This window comes from Corylus avellana, chromosome 3 (assembly GCF_965113065.1).
Source record: "Corylus avellana chromosome 3, dhCorAvel1.hap1.2, whole genome shotgun sequence".
NCBI lineage: Eukaryota > Viridiplantae > Streptophyta > Magnoliopsida > Fagales > Betulaceae > Corylus > Corylus avellana.
This window is the reverse complement of record NC_142492.1, coordinates 15923123-15935680: the sequence shown is the minus strand read 5'-3', so window position 1 is coordinate 15935680 and position 12558 is coordinate 15923123. Positions and strand designations below refer to the sequence as shown.

Genomic DNA, 12558 nt, shown 5'->3' with positions numbered 1-12558 from the left:
TATTTTTTTGAGTAAAGTCCACTTAACCCCCTCAAATTATCACAGTGTAATAGTACACTGAACGTTTGCCCATAGTACCGAATGTTCGGTGATGGTCTAAAAAGTATTTTTAACCTATTCTCCACCTTTTTAGAAGGGAGCACGCCTTGCCACCCCTATAAATACCACCCCTTTGACCCTTAACCTTCTCTTACACCAGAAATACTAACCCTAGAGTAAGAGGATATTTTTCTTGAGAAAAAGGGAGAAGGTTTTGGGGGATTATTGCTATCTTCAAGGTAACTCTTGACCTTTCATCAAGCCTTTATGTTATCTTGATATTATCCTTGCTTTCTTGAAGTTTTTAAAGATGCCATGACTTGTGCGTCATTTCTTCTTAGAAGAAATGAGTGGTTTTCAAATGGTTTAGAAACGCTCATTGTTTTCTTTGGTTTTCTTATGTATCATGCTTCCCTATGTTGGTATAAACATGTTTAGAGCCTAGGGTGTAGTTTGTAACATGGTGACTTAAGGATAAAAGCTCAAACTTTGTATTTTTGACTCTTCCAGAACGTTCTCTACCCATTCTGGCCGAACGTTCGACTAGAGCCCAAAATGCATATCGGTAGGGTTTTGTGACGTTTTGGCTAGACGTACTCGCTTAGGACCTTTTTGTGTATTTAGTAAACCCTCTAGCATTGTGTATAACAATAGCCGTGTTTTGTTATAGCAGGGATTTGGAATGTCTGAAGACTTGAGCGAGCATATGAGGTAAAAGTAAACACTTATGACTATTTTTCTTAAGAACGTGCTATATGTCAGCTGATTGAGTATGTGTATGATATGAACATATTTATTCTTTTACGTAACTTGGTAACTGTCTTAATAATCGGTTGATGAGATGCATCGTATAATATGGTACACCGGTATGTGCGGTATAATGGCCATGAGCTTACTATATATACTTGATTCTATGGTCAATCATGTGCGTATGAGTTATATGGGCCTTGGATCTAATGGTTGTTTTGTGATTGGTGCAACCATGATTGGCGAGTCACTATAAGACGTACATTATTAGTAGCATGGGTCACCCGAGGTTGGACTCGGTATGGTTGCTAGTATATGAACGGTAGCGTACAACGGCCAGGGCACTGACGTTGTATTACAGGTCCCTCGGGACAGCGCCAACCCTGCTGAGAATGGGTAATATCTTGGGTAGACCATATATAATAGTTAAAACCTATTAAAGCATTAGTTTTTCGCATCAAAACTCTTAGGCGATTGTGTAGGAAAATTGTTACAAGGATCTTTATGTAGAAGGATTTATCTTGTTAGGGTAGAAATCCAATAGAGGACCAAAGTGAAGAGAGAAAACAGATTGTCTATAAAATATGATTGAATGAATGTTACGTACTGTTTTCTCCATATATATACTATTGCAATGCAACTCTTCATGAAGAGTTGTATTGTTCTCTTCTATCTCTAACCTCTATGGAAGTTATCACCTTCCATGGAGATGATTAAGTGTGGGGGATGACCACACTAATAATGGCGTGATCACCCTTACATCTATATTTCACACTTGATTACACTATAACATTTGGTGATAAACTCTAGTAGTGCATGATTACTATGATAGTAATATTTTTAACTCATGCCTACTCTCATCTATAAAAGCTATAGATTGGCATCAGATTAAGACATGATTCCATGTGTGCACGTTTTGTCATTTAATCTAACCACATCTTTTACCATATACTGTTAAACAAACAACATATTAGAGATGACTTCATCTCGTTATCTTACTAACGAATGTCATCAATTCTCCTTGGTTGGGAGTATAGTCCATACCCATTCTATAATTGACGACTACAACCATACACAAAATCATGTGTTGACTTGTTGTAACACCGCACCCCAATGACACAATATTGTTTACTTTTGGCTCCCCTGAACCACACTTCCCAGGAGGTCACCCATCCTGGTACTACTCTCGCAGAAACATGCTTAACTACAGAGTTCTGATGGGTTGTAACACCTCGGTCCCATAGTGGGAAGATGAGAAGAAGCCCACATAGAGTGGGTGGTTTATAAAGATAGTCATGGGTATTAAGTTCTACATTGCCTAGTTACTAGGTGAAACTAGGCTTTATAATGAATTCTAGGGAAGCTCCAAATTCACTAGTTCTTTTGGAGTAATAGCGTAGATGTGGTTAGCGCTTTTCCCTGGGTCATTATAAGTGGTATCAGAGCCACCTAGTAATGTCAAGTCATGTGGTACTCGAGCACTGCATGACGTGGCCTTGACGAGGACGTTAGGAATTTAAGAGGGAGAGTTTGTAACACCTCGGTCCCATATTGGAAAAATGAGAAGAAGCTCACATAGAGTGAGAGATTTATAAAGATAGTCATGGGTGCTAAGTCCCACATTGCCTAGTTACAAGGTGAAACTGGGCTTTATAATGAATTCTAAGGAAGCTCCAAATTGACCAGTCCTTTTGGGGTAGGATAATACTAGACATCCCAACACTTTTTTCCAAATGATCTAGTCCATTCAATAAATAAATAGATTTATATATTTTTTTTCTTAAATGAATGTGGGGTCTAGATCTTTTGGGAAAGGGAATTTGGGAAAAAGTGTTGGGATGCCTAGTAGCCCTCTTTGGGGTAATAGTGTAGATGTGGCTAGCGCTTTTCTCTAGGTAGTTACAAATGGTATCAAAGCCACCTAATAATGTCAGGTCATGTGGTACTGGAGCACGGCATGACATGACCCTGACGAGGACGTCAGGAATTTAAGAGGGGGAGTTTGTAACACCTCGGTCTCGTATTGGGAAGAAGAGAAGAAGCCCACATAGAGTGAGTGGTTTATAAAGATATTCATGGGTGCTAAGTTCCACATTGTCTACTTGCTAGGTGAAATTGGGCTTTATAATGAATTATAGGAAAGCTCCAAATTGACTAGTCATTTTGGAGTAATAGTGCAGATGTGGATAGCGCTTTTTCTTAGGTCGTTATAAGTTTGTAATGACCCAGGGAAAAGTGCTAGCAACATCTGCGCTATCACCCCAAAATGACTAGTCCTTTTGGGGTAATAGCGCAGATGTGGTCATTTTGGGGTGATAGCGCAGATGTGGCTAGCGCTTTTCACTGGGTCGTTACAAATGGTATTAGAGCCACCTAATAATATCAGGTCACATGGTACTGGAGCACTACATGATGTGGCCCTGATGAGGATGTCATAAATTTAAGAGAAGGAGTTTGTAACACCCCAGTTCCATATTGCAAAGATGAGAAGAATCCCACATAGAGTGAGTGGTTTATAAAGATAGTCATGGGTGCTAAGTCCCGCATTGTTTAGTTACTAGGTAAAACTGAGCTTTATAAGTTCCAAATTGACTAGTCCTTTTAGGGGTAATAGCATAGATGTGGCTAGCGCTTTCCCTGGGTCATTTGTAACACCCTGGTCTCATATTGAGAAGATGAGAAGAAGCCCACATAAAGTGAGTCGTTTATAAAGATAGTCATAGGTGCTGAGTCCCACATTTCCTAGTTACTTGGTGAAATAGGGCATTATAATGAATTCTAGGGAAGCTCCAAATTGACTAGTTCTTTTGGAGTAATAGCACAGATGTGGCTAGCACTTTTCTCTGGGTCGTTACACCTGTACTAAGCTTTTGATCAAGTACTTCCTAAAACATCACTATTGTTAAAGTTTTTCCTTGATTCACCTTATTAGTGTCTTTAACACTTTTAGAGCATAGATATTACTCAAATTCAACAAAATACCTTTGAATAGACTTTGCATTTATGTAAAATCTAATATTTGTTCCTCGTAGTTGTTATGTGCCCTTAATTGACCAATTATTTTATATTAGGTAGAAAAGCATGGAATCATTCTTTCAGGCGTCCCCGAATCCTTCCGTTTCATGCGTCAACCTCATCTAGATGTATCTTAACCCCATTGTTGCGACATGCCCTTTGAATTTATCCAAAGGCAATCACTTGGTCATAGGATCGGCTACCATCTCTATTGATGAAATAAATTCAACCTTTATTTCACCTTTCTCCACTATATCTTGAATATAATGATAATTTCTATCAATGTGTTTGCCTTTGGAGTTATGTGCTCCACTTTTTATTAAGAGATAGCAGACCTATTGTCACAAAACTTATTGACCGGTCTAATAGGTATACGTAAATTTAAACTTTCATTGAAACGCCCAATCTAGATTGCGTTGCTTACTGTTGTGCCGCATGAAATATACTCAGCCTCCATAGTGGATTTTGCAACACAATTCTGTTTTTTGCTAGACTAAGAAATAGATGTTCCACCAAATAGGAACACATATCCACTTGTAGATTTTCTATCATTTGCATCACCTGCAAAATCTGCATCGGTGTATCTTGCAATTTTTACATCACTTAAACCAAAACATAGCTTGATATTTTTGGTGCCTTGCAAATATCTAAATATTCGCTTTACAGCTTGCAAGTGTTCCTTCCCTGGATTGGACTGATATCTACTCACCAATCCTACCGCATGACAAATGTCAAGTCTTGTATTTGTCATGGCATACATGAGACTGCCGACTGCTTGAGCATATGGAACTGATTCCATTTCTATGATCTCTATCTCATTTTGGGGACACATTGTTTTGCTTAAATGTTGACCCTTTGAAATGGGTATACTTAATGGTTTACAATTAGACATATTAAACTTTCTAAGTATCTTTTCCAGATATTTTTCCTAATCCAAGTATAATAATTTTGAATTTCTATTTCTAGAGATTCTTATACCCAAGACATATTTAGCAATGCCCATGTCTTTCATTTCAAACTTGAATGCTAAGAAAGCTTTATTGTCGTTTATCATATCTAGATAATTTCTAGTCAACAATATATCATCTACATAAAACTTTAGTGTCGTTTATCATATCTGGATAATTTCTAGTCAACAATATATCATCTACATATAATGACAATATGGTTAAATGCCGTGATCTAGTGGACTTACCTCTAAACCATATTCAAGTATAGCTTGGTGGAACTTCAAATACCATTGTCTCGAAGATTGTTGATAAGTGCTGAATGTTACACATTCTAGCCTCTTAATTCATATATGTTAATATCTTAGTTTCGTTATTATTTGATGTTTTGTATTGTTTTTATGTTTTCTAGCATTTTTAGAGTTTTAAAGAAAAGAAGGGGATTCCTGCAAGTTTCAGAGTTTCAAGGACATTTTTTGAAAGAAAGCTGGGATGCATGGGATTGAGCACAACAGTGCTCGACCGCACAAGCATCCAAGCTCGAACGCATCAGTGCTCAAGCACAAAAGCCAAAGGATCAATCGTAGCAATGCGATCGAGCGCATTCGTGCCCTTGGAGGTAGAGACACAGTTTCATTGACTAAAATCCAATTCCAACTCGATTTGTGAGTTGATTGGCTACACTAGAACATATAGGGTTGTTCCCAAGCCTATAAATAGATTCCCTCTATTCATACAATTTGATATTCAATCTTGGAGATAAGAATTGGAGGCTCAAGCTAGAAGCGTTTTCGGTTTCTTCTTTTTCCATTTTAGTTTTATTTTCATTATGTGTAACTAAACCCTTGTTAGGGGCTAGATTGAAGCCCTAGTCATGTTTTTTTAGGATTTCAATATTGGCGCCTTGGCTACAATTATATTTAAGTGCTTAACTGAGTCAATTATATTTATTTCCTATTTGATTGAATGCCTCCTATGATTGTGCCTAATAAACATATGCATGTGTTTGGGTTTTTTTAACTGAGTCAATTTGGATGACCAAGTCCTGGGGTTAATAAAGTGACAAAAGAACCTCATCATGGGTTCTTGAATTAATCAACATGGAAAACCGGGAGTGGATACCATGCCCTAGGCTTCATGTGTTTGTTGATTTTTATTGATTAATGCTTTCTTGAAGAACAACTTAGTAGAAACCATACTAAATCCTTTTAGAAAGAAAAGAATTAGAGTAGATACCATGCATAATTCGTTGCTTAGGAAAATCAATAGCTTAAGGAGTAGATCCTTTAGGTTGGCAAGCATTAAGTACATTAGTATAATTGCTAGCATTGGCATATTGTTATCTTAATTAGTTCTGATAAGTGGTGGATGTCGAAACCCTAACCCTAGTTCTTATTTTTATCTTTTTTTACCTTTTTATTTTATTATTAAATTCAATCTGTGACAATTGGTTTAATTCCGTTAATTAATTAAGAAATTATTTTTAAACATAATTTACCAATCCTCGTGGGAATGATCTCGTATTTGCCTACTATACTATCGTTTTGATCTTGTGCACTTGTGAGTAAAACGTACTAAATATTTGCTTATGAATTTAGGTGGGTATTTGGCATTACAAGTTTTTGGCGTTGTTGCTGAGGATTGTGTTAAATTTTGTTTAGAATTTTTTTTTCCTTAAGGTTTAGCTCAATTCTTTTTTATTTCTCAATTTGTTTATTTTGTTTCTGTTTTTAGTTTTTGTGTCAATTTCCTTTTGTTTTTCTAATCGTTTTGTTTTTTGTTCTACAGCCCTGTCTTCGATCAGCAGTAGTGCGATCGATCGCACCTCTATAGCGATCGAGTGCACCAGACAACACTATTTCCACACGTAGCAGTGCGATCGAGCGCACCTTTTCTAGAGAGGAGCATGAAGCTGCTGTAATCACAACATCTAATTTTCTTTAATTTTGTCTTCATGTTGGGTCATCGATCTCAGAGTTTAGCCATCATTTAGTATGATCCAGAAATTGAACGGACCCTTCAACGAAGGCAAAGAGAAAACTCCGATACAGAAGAAGTTTCTGAAGTTGAGGAAAATATGGAAGTCCTTGTTGCGGATCCACCACTGGTGCGAAGACCTATGAAAAATTCCTTCATCCCCCAAAACCTCGACCAGCCATCATGCATTGATTTTCAGCCCAGTGTTCAAAGGAAAATTACAACTTATCTCCACATTTGCTCAATTTAGTTCCACACTATAGAGGCACACCTTCTGAGAATCCATACTTGCACATAAGGGATTTCTTTGATCTTTGCAAGACTCAGAATGTCCAGGGTTTAACCGTAGAGGGAATCAGGTTAATTCGCTTTCTTTTTTCCTTGAAAGATAATGCTAAGCTATGGTTAAATTCCTTGGCTGCAGGTTCTATTCACAACTGGGAGGAGTTGACCACAAAGATCTTAAAGAAGTTCTTTCCAGCTCAAAAGACAAGGCAACTTAGAAGAGAGATTCTAACCTTTCAACAAAAAGATGGAGACATTTTCTTTGAAGCATGGGAGCACTTCAACGAGCTGTGTCTCAAATGCCCACATCACAACTTAGCTCAAGACAATTAGGTGCAAGCCTTTTACGAAGATTTAAATGATCCTAACAAAAGTGTTGTAGATTTAGGTTGTGGTGGCATGCTAATGGAGAAAAGTAGTGATGAAGCCATAGAACTATTTGCGACTTTAAGTGAGAACTCCCAACAATCTCAGCCAGAGGGAGACAAGGACTCAAAGAATAGGGCATACATGAAGAGAGCACAAATGGTGGAGCTCAAACTCAAATGGTAGAAAGCTGAATATGATAGTAGAAGCCATGACTAGTCATAACATTTTCCCTCTACAACAAATTGCACAAGTTGAGGTATGTGCCATATGTTCCCATCTTGACCACACCACTGAAACTTGTCCCATGTTTTCAATTGCAGATCAGGAGCCGAAAAAGAATGACCTTGAAGGTGCCCTGATCTAGTTCTTGACTATGCAGCAACAGACAAATGCTCATACTAGTCAAACAATTCAGAAATTGAAAGCAACACAACCAGTCAATCCATCCAGAGATTGGAGGTGCAGGTAGGGTAATTGGCTAGGGAGTTGAGCGAAGGAGAGAGGGGCGAATTTCCAGCCCAAAAAATACCCAATCCAAGAGGTCACAAGCAACTAGAGGCTGTAACAACCCTAAAAAATGGTAAGAATGCTGACAACAAGGTGAGGATAGATGAGATTGATGAGACAATACAAGAACCCCCAACTAAAGCCACAAATTCAAAGGTAAGTGAAAAGGAGAAGGTGAATGCACCACCCTTCCCTGAGAGATTAGTAAAACCAAAGAAAGAAAAACAACTTTTGGATATTTTTGAAACTTTGAGAAAAGTTGAAATAAACATTCCTTTATTAGATGCAATTCAGCAACTTCATGCTTATGCTAAATTTTTAAAGGACTGTTGAACTCATAAAAGAAAGTTTCAGGGTCATGAAAAAGTGTTTTTAACAGAAGAGGTAAGTACGATGTTGGTGAGAAAATTGCGACAAAAGCTGAAAGATCCAGGTAGTTTCACTATTCCTTGCAAGAAAGGTGACCAGCTTTTTGATCATGCATTACTAGATCTCGGAGTGGGTGTTAATTTACTGCCATACACTGTGTATGAGACATTGGGATTGGGGGAGCTTCAACCAACCTCGATCACCTTACAATTTGTAGACAGATGCATTAAAAGACCAAGAGGTATCCTGGAGGATGTCTTGGTTAAGGTAAATCAATTTATCCTACCTACTGATTTTATTGTACTAGATATGGAAGAATCCCCTATGCTCTTAACTTTGCCCATTATCTTGGGAATACCCTTTATGAGAACTACAGATACAAAAATTTGTGTGAAAAAGGGTATTGTGAGTATGAAGGTGAATGGGGAGAAGATAGAGTTTAAAATTTGGGGAAAATTTACTTTACTCCCCTAAAGTTTCAGGAGTTTTTCAATTCGAACCCTAATATTTAAAAATTGGCAATTACCCCCATAATGTTTAAAAAATTTTCAATTTAGACCCTCCATTACTAATTTCTGTCTAATTGGACAAAAATCAGACACACATGGGATTTTGATGCCCTCTATTCCAATTTTGCCCTTATTAAAACCTATAAAATTACATAATTACCCTCATTAAAACCTATGAAATTGAGGGTAATTACGTAATTTCATAGGTTTTTAATGAGGGCAAAATTAGAATAGAGGGCATCAAAATCCCACGTGAGATGCACGTGGGATGATTTCCATCCAATTAGATGAAAATTAGTAGCGGAGGGTCTGAATTGAAAATTTTTGAAATATTAGGCGGGTACATTACCATTTTTAAACATTGGAGTTTGAATTGAAAAACTCCAGAAACTTCAGGGGGTAAAGTGAATTTAACCCCTAAAATTTTTGATGCATTGAAATTACCCTAAGATGATCTCGATTGCTTTAATGTCTGTATAATTCAAAGTGCTGTTGAGAACATTTTTATGTTCATCATATTGATTCGTTGGAGGACACCCTCATTCATAGTCTCACAAGACAAGACATTGAGCTAGATTTTGAGGATGTCATGGATGATATCATTGAGGCCGTGCAATACACCAAGATGATCTTGATTGCTTTAATGTTTGTATAATTCAAAGTGCTATTGAGAACGTTTTTTACGTTCATCATATTGATTCGTTGGAGGCCACCCTCATTGACAATCTCAGAAGACAAGACATTGAGCCAGATTTTGAGGATGTCACAAATGATATCATTGAGGCCGTGCAATACCTTGAGGCCTCTCCTCCTCATCCAAGTATGGATCCTTTTTTGAGAATCTTATACCAAATATAACTACTCGTGTTCTGTCTATTGTCTAGGCACCAGTTTTAGAGTTGAAGTAGCTACCTACCCATTTGAAATATGTCTACCTGAGGGACAATCAGACATTACCTGTGATTATTGCTTCAGAATTAAGTTTTGGGGAAGAGGAAAAGCTTTTAAGGGTTCTCAAAGAACATAAAACTGCACTAGGGTGGACTATTGCCGACATCAAAGGAATAAGTCCAGCCAAATGCATGCATCAAATTCTCCTTGAGGACGAAGCAAAGCCAACCAGGGACGCATAAAGAAGACTTAACCCACACATGAAGGATGTGGTCAGGGCTGAAGTTCTAAAGTTGCTAGAAGTTGGCATTATCTATCCCATCTTAGATAGTAAATGGTTAAGTCTTGTTCAAATAGTGCTGAAAAAAAGTGGAATCACTGTGGTGAAAAACAAAGAGGATGAGCTAGTACCTGCAAGAATGACCACCGGGTGGAGGGTATGTATTGAATACCGAAGGCTCAGCAAGGTCACACGAAAAGACCACTTTCCTCTGCCCTTTATTGGTCAAATGCTAGAGAGGTTAGTAGACCATAAGTATTACTGCTTCCTGGATGGGTACAGTGGTGACAATCAAATTGCAATAGCACTAGAGGATCAAGAAAAGATCACCTTCACGTGTCCCTTTGGCACATTTGCCTATAAAAGGATGTCATTTGAATTATGCAATGCACCAGCCACGTTTCAAAGATACATGATGAGCATTTTCTCAGACATGGTGAAAAAATTCATCGAGGTATTTATGAATGACTTCAATGTTTTTGGTTCTAACTTTGATGAATGTCTCAACCATTTGCAGCTGGTCCTTAAGAGATGTGAAGACTGCAATCTAGTGCTTAATTGGGAAAAAAATGCCATTTTATGGTACAACAAGGCATCGTGCTGGGTTATGTTATTTCTAGGAAGGGAATTGAGGTAGATAAAGCAAAAATTGACATCATTTCCAAATTTCCTCCTCCTATGATGGTCAGGGGTGTGAGAAGTTTTTTGGGGCATGCAGGATTTTATAGAAGATTCATCAAAGATTTCTCCAAGATCTCTAGACCCCTTTATGTACTGTTGGCGAAAGATGTCAAGTTTTTATGGACTGATGAATGCATGGATGCATTTAACAGACTAAAAAAGTTGCTCACCTCTGCACCAATAATGATGGCACCGGATTGGAACCATCTGCTCAAACTTATATGTGATGCCAATGACTTTGCTTTGGGAGCTATTTTGGGTCAGCGAGTTGATAAGGTACCTCATACGATTTATTATGCTTCTAAGACCTTAAATGATGCTCAGCTAAATTATTCCACCACCGAAAAAGAGCTGTTAGCCGTCATCTTTGAATTGGAAAAGTTTAGGTCATATCTAATTGGATTTAAAGTTATCATCTTCATTGATCATGCTGCTTTAAGGTACCTGTTTACAAAGAAAGATGCAAAACCTAGGTTGATCAGATGGGTCTTACTGTTACAAGAATTTGACCTAGAAATCAACGACAAAAGAGGTAGTGAGAATGTGGTTGCAGATCATTTATCCAAGTTGCTTCATGAAGAAGAAGGGAGTGAACTTTCTTTAGGCGAACAATTTCCTGACGAGCAGCTATTTGCTGAATGTCCTCCCACCTTGGTATGCTGACATTGTGAACTACATCACTACAAGGGTCTTTCCCCCAGGTATGTCCAGTTAAGAAAGGAAGAGGTTGATGTCCATATCTCGACAGTACCACTGGGATGAACCTTATCTATTCAAATTCTGCACTGATCAAATCATCTAGAGATGTGTACCATAGGAAGAGCATATCAGCATCTTATAGCATTGTCATCATCTTGCATGCGGAGGACATTTTGGAGCCAAGAAAATGGCTCTCAAGGTAGTACAATCTGGATTCTTTTGGCCTCATATATTTAAAAATGCTTTTGGGTTTTGTAGTGCCTGTGACAGATGCCAAAGGACCGAGAACATCATTTTCAGAAATCAAATGCCATTACAAAACAGTTAAGAGGTCGAACTCTTCGATGTATGGGGTATTGATTTTATGGGCCCATTTCTTAACTCATTCGAGTATTTATATATTGTTGTGGGTGTAGATTATGTGTCCAAATGGGTTGAGACTGTCCCCTCAAAGACTAATGATCATCAAGTTGTTGTGAAGTTCTTATAAGAAAATATTTTCACTCGATTTGGGACACCAAGAGTAATAATTAGTGATGGAGGAACCTTTTGCTTCTTTGATAAAGAAGTATGGAATCACACATAAGGTGGGCACTTCGTATCATCCCCAGACAAGTGGATAAGGGGAGATCAGCAATTGAGAAATCAAGAACATCCTGGAGAAGACGGTCCTCACTAACAAAAAGGATTGGTCCCTGAGATTGAATGATGCACTATGGGCCTATCGAACTGCTTACAAGACCCCCAATGGCATGTCACCATATCGGTTAGTATTTGGAAAGGCATGTCATCTACTGGTAGAATTGGAGCATCGAGCATATTGGGCCATAAAGAAATTCAATTTTGATATGATGCAAGTGGGTGAAAAGCGGAAACTTCAGTTGGTAGAGCTAGAAGAAGTGAGGTAAGATGCTTATGAAAATGCAAAGCTGTACAAGGAAAGGACTAAGGCATATCATGACAAGCAACATGTTAGTAAAGAGTTTCATGTAGGACATAAAGTATTGCTGTACAATTCAAGGTTGAGACTTTTTCCTGGTAAGCTCATGTCTCGGGGGTACGGCCCATACACTGTCACTAAAGTGTTTCCCTATGGAGCATTAGAGTTTCATAACCCAAAAGAAAATCAAACATTCAAGGTTAATGGACACAAAGCAAAGCCCTATTTGGAGATGGACTTTGAGCCAAGAGATGAGGATGTGGCACTCTAGTTTGTCCAATATGTAGCATTACCGAGAGCGCT

General features: G+C 38.0%; 1 non-coding gene across 1 annotated transcript; it reads right to left on the bottom strand.

Annotated features, from left to right (window-relative positions):
- Window positions 1-7220: 7220 nt before the first annotated feature.
- LOC132176754 (small nucleolar RNA R71) lies at window positions 7221-7327 on the bottom strand. Its single transcript, XR_009439606.2, has one exon. It is a non-coding gene; the product is annotated as a small nucleolar RNA R71 (small nucleolar RNA).
- Window positions 7328-12558: the final 5231 nt, after the last annotated feature.